This window comes from Lissotriton helveticus, chromosome 12 (genome assembly GCF_964261635.1).
Source record: "Lissotriton helveticus chromosome 12, aLisHel1.1, whole genome shotgun sequence".
Lineage (NCBI taxonomy): Eukaryota > Metazoa > Chordata > Amphibia > Caudata > Salamandridae > Lissotriton > Lissotriton helveticus.
Genome location: NC_136073.1, coordinates 401,765,469 through 401,776,229, shown reverse-complemented (window position 1 = coordinate 401,776,229; position 10,761 = coordinate 401,765,469). Strand labels below are relative to the sequence as shown.

Sequence of the window (10,761 nt, the reverse complement as noted above, 5' to 3'; positions counted from 1 at the left end):
AATCATACAAAAAGAAAAAGTGGATTAAATATAAACAGAGAGTTTTTCAGGCAACAGTTTGGCGGAAGCTCTAGGTCAATTAAAACGATATAGACAAGCTATCTGCGATAGTTAGCACACTAATAAGACACAATGGTCGACTGTGTGAAACTATATAGGTGGTCGACGGCGTTTCGATCCCTTACATCGTATAGTGGGATCTTCATCAGGACTTGTTGCAATTCACATGCCTGAATTGTATTACTGCCTGTTACGAGAAGGGGATAGAAGAAAGGGGAGCAAGTGGACCCTGCTTGGTTGTTTGTGGACACTCACATGAATTGTGGCTTGAATAGGGCAGGGGATAACTTTAGGGCTAGATCGGGGCAACCCATGCAGTGATGTGGCCCATGCATTTATGCCAATCAAACTGACTCCATACTGGCAGTGTTTGGGAGGTTACACGCTTATCTCATTCGCTACTCACGTGAGCTGCCGGGCAGGAATCTTTGCCTGCTGTAATAGTGTGAGCCTTCAGTTTGGCAGTTATCAACAGTGTAGCCGGTGGAGTTACCCATGCGCCCACGGTTCCCTAGCACCGCCACTGAATAAGAGCTTTAGTTGAGGGTATAATAAGCGCGCGAAATATATTCTTTTTAGAGAGGCATGCTGCAGAGCATTTCTCCTCACAGGCGATGACTTCCGCATATCCTGCCACTTGTGCAGGGGCCAGGCATACTTTCGCAACAGGGCTGCTGTGCCAGTTTCGTTTTAGAGTCCACGCCCACGCGTCACGCTTGAAGCAGACGTCAAACTAAGTGGCTCAGCTCCTCTGCCCTCTCATACTTCTCGTTTTTAGCAAACAGCGCTATTGTTTCTCTTCTCTGCAAACCCTCCATGCACGCGCCCTTTTTTGGAAGAGAAGAAATACACAGCTTTTCATGCGCTGGTGAAAATCACTTTTGACAGTCTGACGAGGTGAGTATTTGTAATGTATTCTGCGATATTTTTAATTACTTACCGTACAGTTGAACATAAAAAGAGCGAAGCGTGTGAAGTCTTCCTTTCAGCGAGCGCCGGCCCTTTAACGGGTATATTTTATTTCGAGTAATATTAGTGATGAACATTTTGGGTTGTACAAAAAGCTGCTGGAAACCTCCAGGCATCCGGATGCGCTTAGAAAGATGAGCAGCCGAACGGCTCCTTTGACTGATTTTAGGAGCGGGCGGGTTCAGGATCTGTTTTCATTTTTTTCCTCAGCCCGAGGCCATGCTCGGTGCAACGGTGAATGAAATGTGGCGCATATACGAGTCGGAGCAGCGTGCTTCTGAATTGAATCCGGACGCCCTTTGTGTGAGCGGCAGGGCGCCTCAACAGGTACATTTACCCTCCGCCGCCGCCGCCGCCCCCCCCCCACCCCCCTCTCCCCACACCCCACCCCACCCCCCCCCACACCCCACCCCCCCCCACACCCCACCCCACCCCAACAGACAACCCTGAAGAGGCCACCTCTGTTATATGGCTGGGTATGTGCGGGCATAGGCAATTATATGTGTATTTGCTACAAAGTTTAAGCAAAAGTATATTGAAGTTAAGGTCAACATTTCCAGCAGGTACCACAGGCCATTTCAATGTATTTCCGCCTCTACAACCTCCCATCATATTTAACAGGCACAGATGTATTGTCTATTTGCAATGAATCGCAAACTACCATTTTCACTGTCTGGTGTGAGACATTTCTGAGTACCCAACTCTGATTTTGTGCTCATAGTATGATCCTATTTTAAATTTCATTTCGTTTCATTTCGGATAAAGAGAATCTATGACATCCTTACATATAAAGACGTTAAAACTTCAGCATACACAAACTAAAATCTAAAAAAATATATCTTCTATTGAATTACCTATACCAGTAATGACATGCAGCCTCATTACATAGAAAAATGTATGTAAAGAAATAGAACAAGAATCAGTACAAGTGCTGTTATAATAGGAATTTACAGGGGTATCTGTCAGCTCTTCTTAAAACTTCACCACATCCAGATTATTATCTTCTTGTAGCTGATCCGGCTCTCACTTTCCACAGTCTCGAAAAAGGAAATTCGCCCTGCTAAATTGGACCCAAATTGAGGAAGAATCTATCCACAAACGGAGAACTTGTGACATGTGTCTCTGAACTGAATTAGAACGGATAAATCAGCTTCTAACAGGGACTGTAGAACAAACATGTATTTCATCCTCTAAATCATATAAAGGGTATTTGCAGCAAATGGACACATTCCCTTGGCATTTCCATGTAAGGACCTTCACGAGGATAGATTCCAGCAGAAAGTTAAACAAGGATTTCTGAGTGTCAGGGCTCTGGAAGTATCCATTTCCCAACCTTCGGCAGATGTGCTCTGTACACATCATGGGGAGAGGGAGAAAGTGCTCTATATTCTTTTTTTCTGATGTTTTTCAGAGGTTTTTAGCAATCTTTTCCCTAGAGGATTTATCAACATTATTAGACTCAGACTAACTATCAGTTCTACCAAGTTCAACCAGGTGGACCAAAGTGGAGTAAAGAAGCCTATTGTAATGTAAGGCAAAAGGGCCCTCCACCCTGCCAGGAAAACTGCTTCTAAATGAGAGAAAGCGTGAGCCCAGAGGACTAGTGAATTGAATTGAATTTTATTATGCATGATTAATTAAAACCGTTGCATACATTAAAACTTGTTTAAAATATCTATTCATATGTAATTAAAATACTATTATATTGTCCACATTTTTAATTTCCATTACTCGTTAAAAAAGGCGAGATAAGAAGATAGAGGAGGGCAGATACCACTGTTATTTGACCTCTTCCAGTGTGCCATATAGTCTTTTCCCAGTGGATCGCAATGTTGTTGTTAAGAGGGCCTTGCCCGTTGAAGGGATTCTCATCATAGTCATTGCCTTAATTCTTAATTTCCATCGACGACTAGCGACGCTTCGTTAGGAAAAACCCCAACCAAGAGGTTGTGATGCAGATCAAACAGATGTCCCCTTATTATTATTTTTTTTTTCACCTGTTACTATTTTAGGTGTGGTGAAAATGGGAAGAGATTTTTAAAACGTAGGCTCCGTTAGTGAGTCTTCTCCCACTTGCTCTGTTTAATGGGTGTTACCGTTTGACAAGGCTTCTGTGGTTGAATGTTCCAAGGGCGACATACGTAGATTTTCCAGTCGCTTGGCTGTTATGTCGAAAAACTTTGTTAGTCGACAATTGAGCTGCACTTTCTCTGGGTTGAAACACAGCAAAGCCGCTTGTCTACGGGTCCTAACTCCATACTGGTTGAAAACTGGTTTTAAAAGATTTATTCTTATGTCCCTTAGGTTATTGCAGGTACAGATAACATGTAGTAAGTCCTCCACTCCGCAGACACAGAGGCGACAAGGCTGGTCACCGCCTTTTCTCTCCCACGGGGGAAGAAACTGGTTAATTGCGCCAATCCCCAGGCGAAGTTTTAAGAATTTTTCCTTTGTGGTAGTTTTTATTCCAATTTTCAAATAAGATTGCGGTTTTAAAGTTTTGTACGTATTCAGTACTACCCATCCGTGTGATCGTTTGGATAGCGTATTTTTATCTTCTACAGCTGACAGTTGTCGGCATACCTTTGTTACTGTTTTTTAAATACTGCATGTGACACTGAGATGCTTCAGAGGTCTGACAGCCCTAAGAGCTTAATTGAGTCCTGCAAGTACTCTCTAGCTGGTGATTTTGCTGGACGGAAGAGCTCAACCCAAATATGGCTGTTCAGGGATCCTTCTGCTGATTCTTTTATTTTATGCCAGGATTTTACGTATGCTCCCCTTCTTTCAATTGATTGTTTTTGTAGCCCAAACTCCAGCCGAATTTGGGCCAGGGAAGCATACCTTGGGAGGTGAAAAATGGATCGGTATGCATTGGTTATTGTATTTTCCACCGCTGTTGCGTCTTTGCCCTTCATTGCTGAGCTACCGTATGTATTTGTACGGTGAAGTTTTGCTTGCAGGACTTTTATTAAGGGATCGAGTGTTAGGCCCGGCAGTTGCTTCTTTAGAGGTTTTATGGCCAGATACACCGCTACCCCTTTCCTCCGCACGGATTCTATTTGTGGTTTAAATGAGTTGTTTTGATATAATATTAATCCTAGATATTTTTAGCTGGGTGCTTGATCTAATCGATACCCATCCAGAAACCACTTGAAATTTTTCTTCCTATGACTATTTACTGCAATTATTCTTGTCTTGGTGTAGTTTATTTTCAGGGCGTTCCGTTCTGAGAAGCTGTGGGTCACATTCAGTAGGTGTTGTAATCCAATGGGGGTTCAATTTATCAGTACCAAGTCATCGGCGTATAACAGATTAGATAAGGTTATATTTCCTAATTTCGGTGCATGATTATTGCACTTGTCCAATTCCCCTGGTAAGTCTGCAAGATAAAGGTTAAAAAGTGATGGGGCAAAGCCGCACCCTTGTTTTAACCCTTTTGTGGTTGGGATTTCTTTTGATACATGGGTCCCTGCACCTAGCTTTATCCTAATCCAAGTGTTTGTGTGCAAGTTCCTTAGCTGGTCCAGAAGCGGCGGTGGTATTCCCAGCCCTTGAAGTTTTAGCCAGAGCTTTGTTCTGTCCACATGGTCAAAGGCGGCTGTAAAATCTATAAATAGAGGTACAGGGGATGTTTCCCCTGTTTTGCTGAGTCCATTAGTAAAGTTAGGGCCATTATATTTGTTGTTGTTCCCTGACCTTGTCGGAACCCGGTTTGTGTTGGTGAAATAATATGGTTGTCTGTCGCCCAAGTTGTTTGGTCATTTAGAATAAGCCCCACAAAGTATTTAGCCTCAGTGTCTATGAGGGCTATCAGTCGATAGTTTTCTGGCTCAGACCTCTTCCCTTGTTTGTAAATCGGGCTTATGATTGAGCCTCTCCAGGCCTGTGGAATTGTAGATGTTTCTAATGCATGTTTGAATACAGGTTCTAGTGCGTTACTCCAAAATTCAGGATCGTGTTTGTACAGCTTTGGTGGAATGCCATTGGGGCCGGGGGCCCCTGCCTGTCTCCCCTTTGCTATTTGTTTCCGAATCAAGGGAGTTTCCAGGCTATTGGGCTTCTCTTTTGTGCCTGTAACATTACCGTTGGACAAAGTTGTGTCAGATTTGCTGAGTGGTCGGATGAAAATTTCAGAGAGTTTTTTGTCTGAATAGAGGGGGTTTTGATGTAGGATATCCTTCGACGAACTGATCACTCTCTCAGTGACGCTTTGAGCTGGTATAGAGTTAGTTTCATTAAAATGATCATAAAGAAAATCGACCCTGACCGTTTCGGGGATATTGGAATTTATTCCATGATGGATTGGGTGTTGTAATCTATTGATTGATTGCCAAAACTGGCGCTATTTTTCATAGTTGATTCGTAAAGTAGTTTGGCCCATAGATCGTTGTTCGATGATCTTTTCCTGTCACATCTCATTCGTTTTAGGAGAACATTAGATTCTCAGAGAGATTGCTGCAATTTTTGATCAGCCGGTTATTTATGAAGTTGCCTTACGGTGTAATTTATGGAGCAGTTTTACTATTGATGCCTGAATGCAACTGGGAGGAGTCATACTGATCTTTAAGGGGAAGGCTTCGAGCTCTTATGCTCAAGCATGCGCACTCGCACCCTACGGGTAGTCATTCCCACATATTGACTGGAGCAAGGGCAGGTCAATAGATAAATCAGGTTCTCACTATTGCAATTAGTGAAGTGGTTTTGTAACCAAGGCCTGTCAGTGCCTATATCTATTTCGGTGGAGTGTTTGGTTTGTGGACAGACAGAGCAATTACCACAAGGATGGTGGCCAACTGCAGGTGGTAAATCCCACAAAGTGCCCAAAATTCTTTTTGGAATCTCTTTAGGGCGCGTGTGTATTAGGCGATCCCTAATGCTATTAGATCTTTTAAAAGCAAATAGGGGTAGTGCAATCTTGTCATTGCCATGGTTCAGGATGCGCCAATGCTTCCTGATGATTTTCTGTAAGCTATTACTTCTTGTATTGAATGTACTCACCAGTGTAAGTCTGTCAGTGGAAGTTTTGGGAACTGGTGGTTCGAGGAGCGCCTCCCGATTGTTATTGTGCGCTCGCTAAAGAGACCGTTTAATCAGTGGTCTCGGATAATGTCTCTCCAACAGTTGTGAAGACAAGTTATTGGCGTGAGTCTTAAAATCCTCCAATCTAGAACAGTTCCTCCGAACACGGAGGAACTGGCCGTATGGTAAATTGTCCCTGAGGGATTTGGGATGGTGACTCTCGTATAAAAGTAACGAGTTTCTAGCCATCGGCTTCCTATACAACTCGCTCTGCAAGCCTGCAGGTGTCGCATAGATAGAGAGATCCAAAAAGAACAATCTCTCTTTATGAGCCTCAAAGGTGAATCTGAGGAATTGATTCCTGCCATTCAACCAGAGATGAAATTCACTCACCGATTCAAGGCTCCCTCTCCACACTACCAACACATCATCGATATAGCGTTTCCACCATACTATCGATGGTTGGAATGGGTTGGTAGGTGTGAGTACATGCTGTTGCTCGAAATGGTGCATGTACAAATTTGCCAGGCTCGGCGCGAAAACGCTGCCCTTACTCGTTCCAGAGGTCTGAAGATATATGGTGTCCTCGAAACGGAAATAATTCTCTTTCATGGCCAGAGTAGCCAGAGCCATAATGAAGGCGATTGGGGTAATGGTGTCACCGATGTTGTCCCCCAGGATGGATGTAACCACTTCAAGAGTTTCATCCTGGGGGTGAAGAACTGTAATCTTCATTCTCAGGGGTCTCACTAATACAAAAGAACTTGGCACAGAAGCTGAAATAGGAAAAGACATCTTTATTAAACTTAATTAAGTGAGACTACGTCACACAGGAGCCTTTAGCAACTGAATGAGGCAGTCTAAAGAGTACAAAACACAGAGGCCTTTTATATGCTTAGGGTGACAAACTCAGCATAAAAGAAAGGGGCAGTCCTAGCTTCTGCAAGCATGCAAAATACCTAATATGGACATACAAGATCTGCAAAATATTAGCCAATAGAAAAACATCATGTAACCAGAATGTCCCCCTTACGTCGTGTTTCTGCCCAACCCATAAGTCAATCAATTACAGCACTTATAGGTCAATCAGTAATGGTAGAACATGTCTGTATGCACTTAGGCCAGCTAGTGTCTGAGATTGCTTTCAAAGCAAGGAAAGAGGGGGGTTTTCAACACGTTGCAGTCCAAAGGGCAGAGACACTTCACGAATAGAGCAGCCTGTGTAAAGGCAACACAAATTGATGACAAATGTAAGATGGAGTCAAAATTAAAGAACCTCAGGCCCTCCTTTTGCCATTACACAGGCAAATCCTAAAAATATTTTGCAAACATTATGTATTTCAGTGACTATTGACAATGCCAATAAAACAATAAGAATCAGTCTCCAAACACCCATTCTATGCAATCGCACGGGAAATACCCAGAGTCCGTCCAAGCCTCTCTGGCAGGCTTCTATTGTCCATCAAAATCTGTTTCTGTTGTTTTCTTCCGCATGGGCCTCTTCATTCAGGCCTTTCATGAAAATGATGTTTCTCAGTATCCGTTGGAGTGCCCTCCTGGCAAACACTCAAAGCTCACTTAAAAGTCTCAATGTCTCAATGCAGTGCACCAATATTTCCTGTGCTGCAGGCACTACAGATAGTGTGCTCTTCATTGATCAAGGGCACAGATCATCTCATGCAGACCCAAGTACTATTAATCGGGAAAGAGCAACAGACTGTCACTCTCAGCAACTCTTTCAGGCTCCAACACTCTCTATTCAGTGTCAGAGAACGCTCAGGCTGCTCTTTCATTTAATTATAGGTACCACAATGTAGTGCCTTTTGCCAATCTTGGATCCTCCGGTGCACTGCCTTCCCGTTGGAGCAAAGGAAAAGGGGTTGTGTGGCCAAAACTCAGGCCAAGGGGCTCAAGGGACTGCACACTGTCAGAGGTTACCAGCACATGACAGGTGGAAAACTGAAGCCTCAAAAACAACAAGAATCCTTCTCTTTCGCTCTTTTGCACTGAAATTCTGGTTCTGTGGCAAAACCAGATCCTTCTTCTTTTCTGATGTTCAACGCCTTCTGATGAAGCAAGTACAATACTTTGAGGATACTATTGATGGTGCGCTGGCGATCACTTTCCAGCCTTGCTACTTTCTGGGTGCTGGGACTTTTCATCTGTTAGCTGTCACTGATGGGATTGTGGGTGAGTTCCGCAGGTTATTATGACTTAATCCCGCAGAACCTAGTGACGCAGTGAATGTGACACAGTTGATTCCTTCAATTAAGTACAAAAACAGTTCATTGTATAACAAGGGGACTGCAAGCAGGTGGCCTGCAATCTGCGAGGGAGTGGCCATACGCCATGGGACAATTCTAGTCTAGGACACATTGTCATTCTCAAAGGCAATACTTCTAATCTCTTCAATTGGGTATCCTTCATTATCCTCTTGCCATCTAAGGGTAGATAACGACATGGAAATTCTATCTGAATGGATGTCCTCACATATGGTGGCATCATCAAATGGGGTAAACACATTTTTTTCTCTCAATGATTACATATAGGTGTTCCTAAATTCCTTATCTAGAACACCTCAAAAGAGAAATCGCATAATACATATTATCAGGGACATGTAGATACCTCCCTTTAATAATTGTGCATCAGGTGGACTTTGCAATACAAAAGCTAATGATCAAAATGTGGAAACAAAAGAAAAGAACTAGAGAGTCCTGGTATTTCCATGATTTGGAACACACGTAATCCACCAAAAATTTAAGCAGCAGAAAAAAAGGAACTAAAAACCAAATTAGAATAGGCATTGAATTTGTCATATTCAAAAAAACGTAAGGTGTCTCCTATTGAGGTGGAAAACTTATCTTACTATAGTATTGAGTCAGTTAACCAGTCCATCACTACCCTGACAGTCAGACTGGAAAACATCAAAGTAGGCCTAAAGAAACTTCTTGAAAACCAGCCTGCTCATACAAAAGGGAATTATACATAATATGTGGGTTCCTAGTACATTACTGCAATCTGGAAGTGTGAACCTGAGCAATACACCTACAATAATAAAAGCTGACTGGTGAAAGGAATATGGAAAAGAGAAATGGGACTAGGTCACAGCTAAAATCCCCAATAACTAGGCACGATGCGACATCGGTCAGGGGAGAAGTGACAAAAGAAAAATCTATAGGAAGAACAAGAAATTACTTGGGTGAACAAAAAATCAAAAATAGTTCACAAATTTTAACTCTACCACTGGCCGCTAAACCATATACGGTAATCTCAGCTAATGTTCCAGTTCCTTCTTCAGGGAAAAATGAAACCTTGTTTCCTTTATGGTAAAAAGCCATACACTACTTAGGAAGCAGAACAAAACTGACTAATGTAATATAGAAATTAGGTCACCATGTAAAGAGTCACAAATCAATAATTTTATCCTTACCTCCAATCAGGATACATACATTTAGGGCTGCCTGTTCCTTAAAGGAAGGGGGGGCAGTAGCGTGACTAACAGCAGATGACACACTTTGATCCTGTATATCTCTTTTATTTTACTTCAATACTATATAGCCAAATTTGACATACACTGGTGAAGTGTTGTCTGTCTTGTTCACAGCACGAAAAATCATATCTGTGAAATTTAGTATCAACGCAAATTCACCCAACTGTTGTGCAGCGATATACATGTCATGTAAAACCCTTCACAACACAGGTGAACTTGTAATAGTATCTAAAGCAGCAACATAAAACAAAAACATGCATAAAATAAAAATAAAACACACACATGCCAAGCCATCAGATATACACGATGTATATCAAGCACAAAAAGCATAGACAAAGTACAATAGCATATGTAAATAAGCGGTAACACACAACACCATTGCATGCACTTTATGCACTGTGAACCTGCAGCCCAAAACAGAATATTCAGGCCTGCTTAATTTGTCAGGCTTAAAATCCTCACCCTCCTTTTGACAGCAGATCACCAGTTAGTGGAGATTTGGCTGTCAAACACAACTTACTGTGTCGCTGACACACAGGACCAGCAGGAACAATTCATAAAAGGATAAAATGCAAAAATATGTAAAACGCACAAACATTTCTTTTCAAAAGAAGTCATAATAAAAAAAACACATCTTTTTTTTTTCAACATACTGCTGACACTGCACATAACACACAAAATATCAACTGTAACAACCATCTTTTGAAAACATACTAAACCTCCTTAATTATTTTTACGTCCCAAAAACTCTTTCACAGACACTCTGCGTGTCCCGTGCACCAACACCCTTTGAGGCCCTGCTTTTCCAAGCAATGATTTCTTCATCTGTTTACACTTACTCCTAACTCCCAACTCACTGGCCTTAAGGTCAAAATCTGCCTTGCGGGCTCCTCAGCCCTCTCCCTCTTCCTTACTCTAAGGCTGAAAAAGACAAAAAACCTTCCCAACTCTTTCTAACCTGCAATAACCAACCCTATTTAAAAACACATGATATATATATTACTCCTGTTAGGGGCTACAATTTATTTCTATACTTAGATTATTAAAACAGTTACTGTGACTAATTCGCAGAACATAATAACACACATACCAGTTTTTAGAACAAATGCTTGTTTGCAATGGTACTCATTTCATCAACCTTAAATGGATGAAGGTCTCAGTTAGGTCCAGCAAAAGTTAAAACCTTTCACCCTGACATTAAACTCAAACCTCTGCACCAG

General features: G+C 42.1%; 1 protein-coding gene across 2 annotated transcripts in view; it reads left to right on the top strand.

Moving 5' to 3' along the window:
* The first annotated feature begins 786 nt into the window (after window positions 1-786).
* Window positions 787-10,761, top strand: part of SNX20 (sorting nexin 20) — a 114,500-nt gene continuing 104,525 nt past the window's right edge. For both annotated transcript variants that reach the window (XM_078669407.1, XM_078669409.1), the window contains exon 1: window positions 787-957. The gene's annotated coding sequence lies outside the window, so the exon portion shown is untranslated. The remainder of the gene's footprint in view (window positions 958-10,761) is intronic.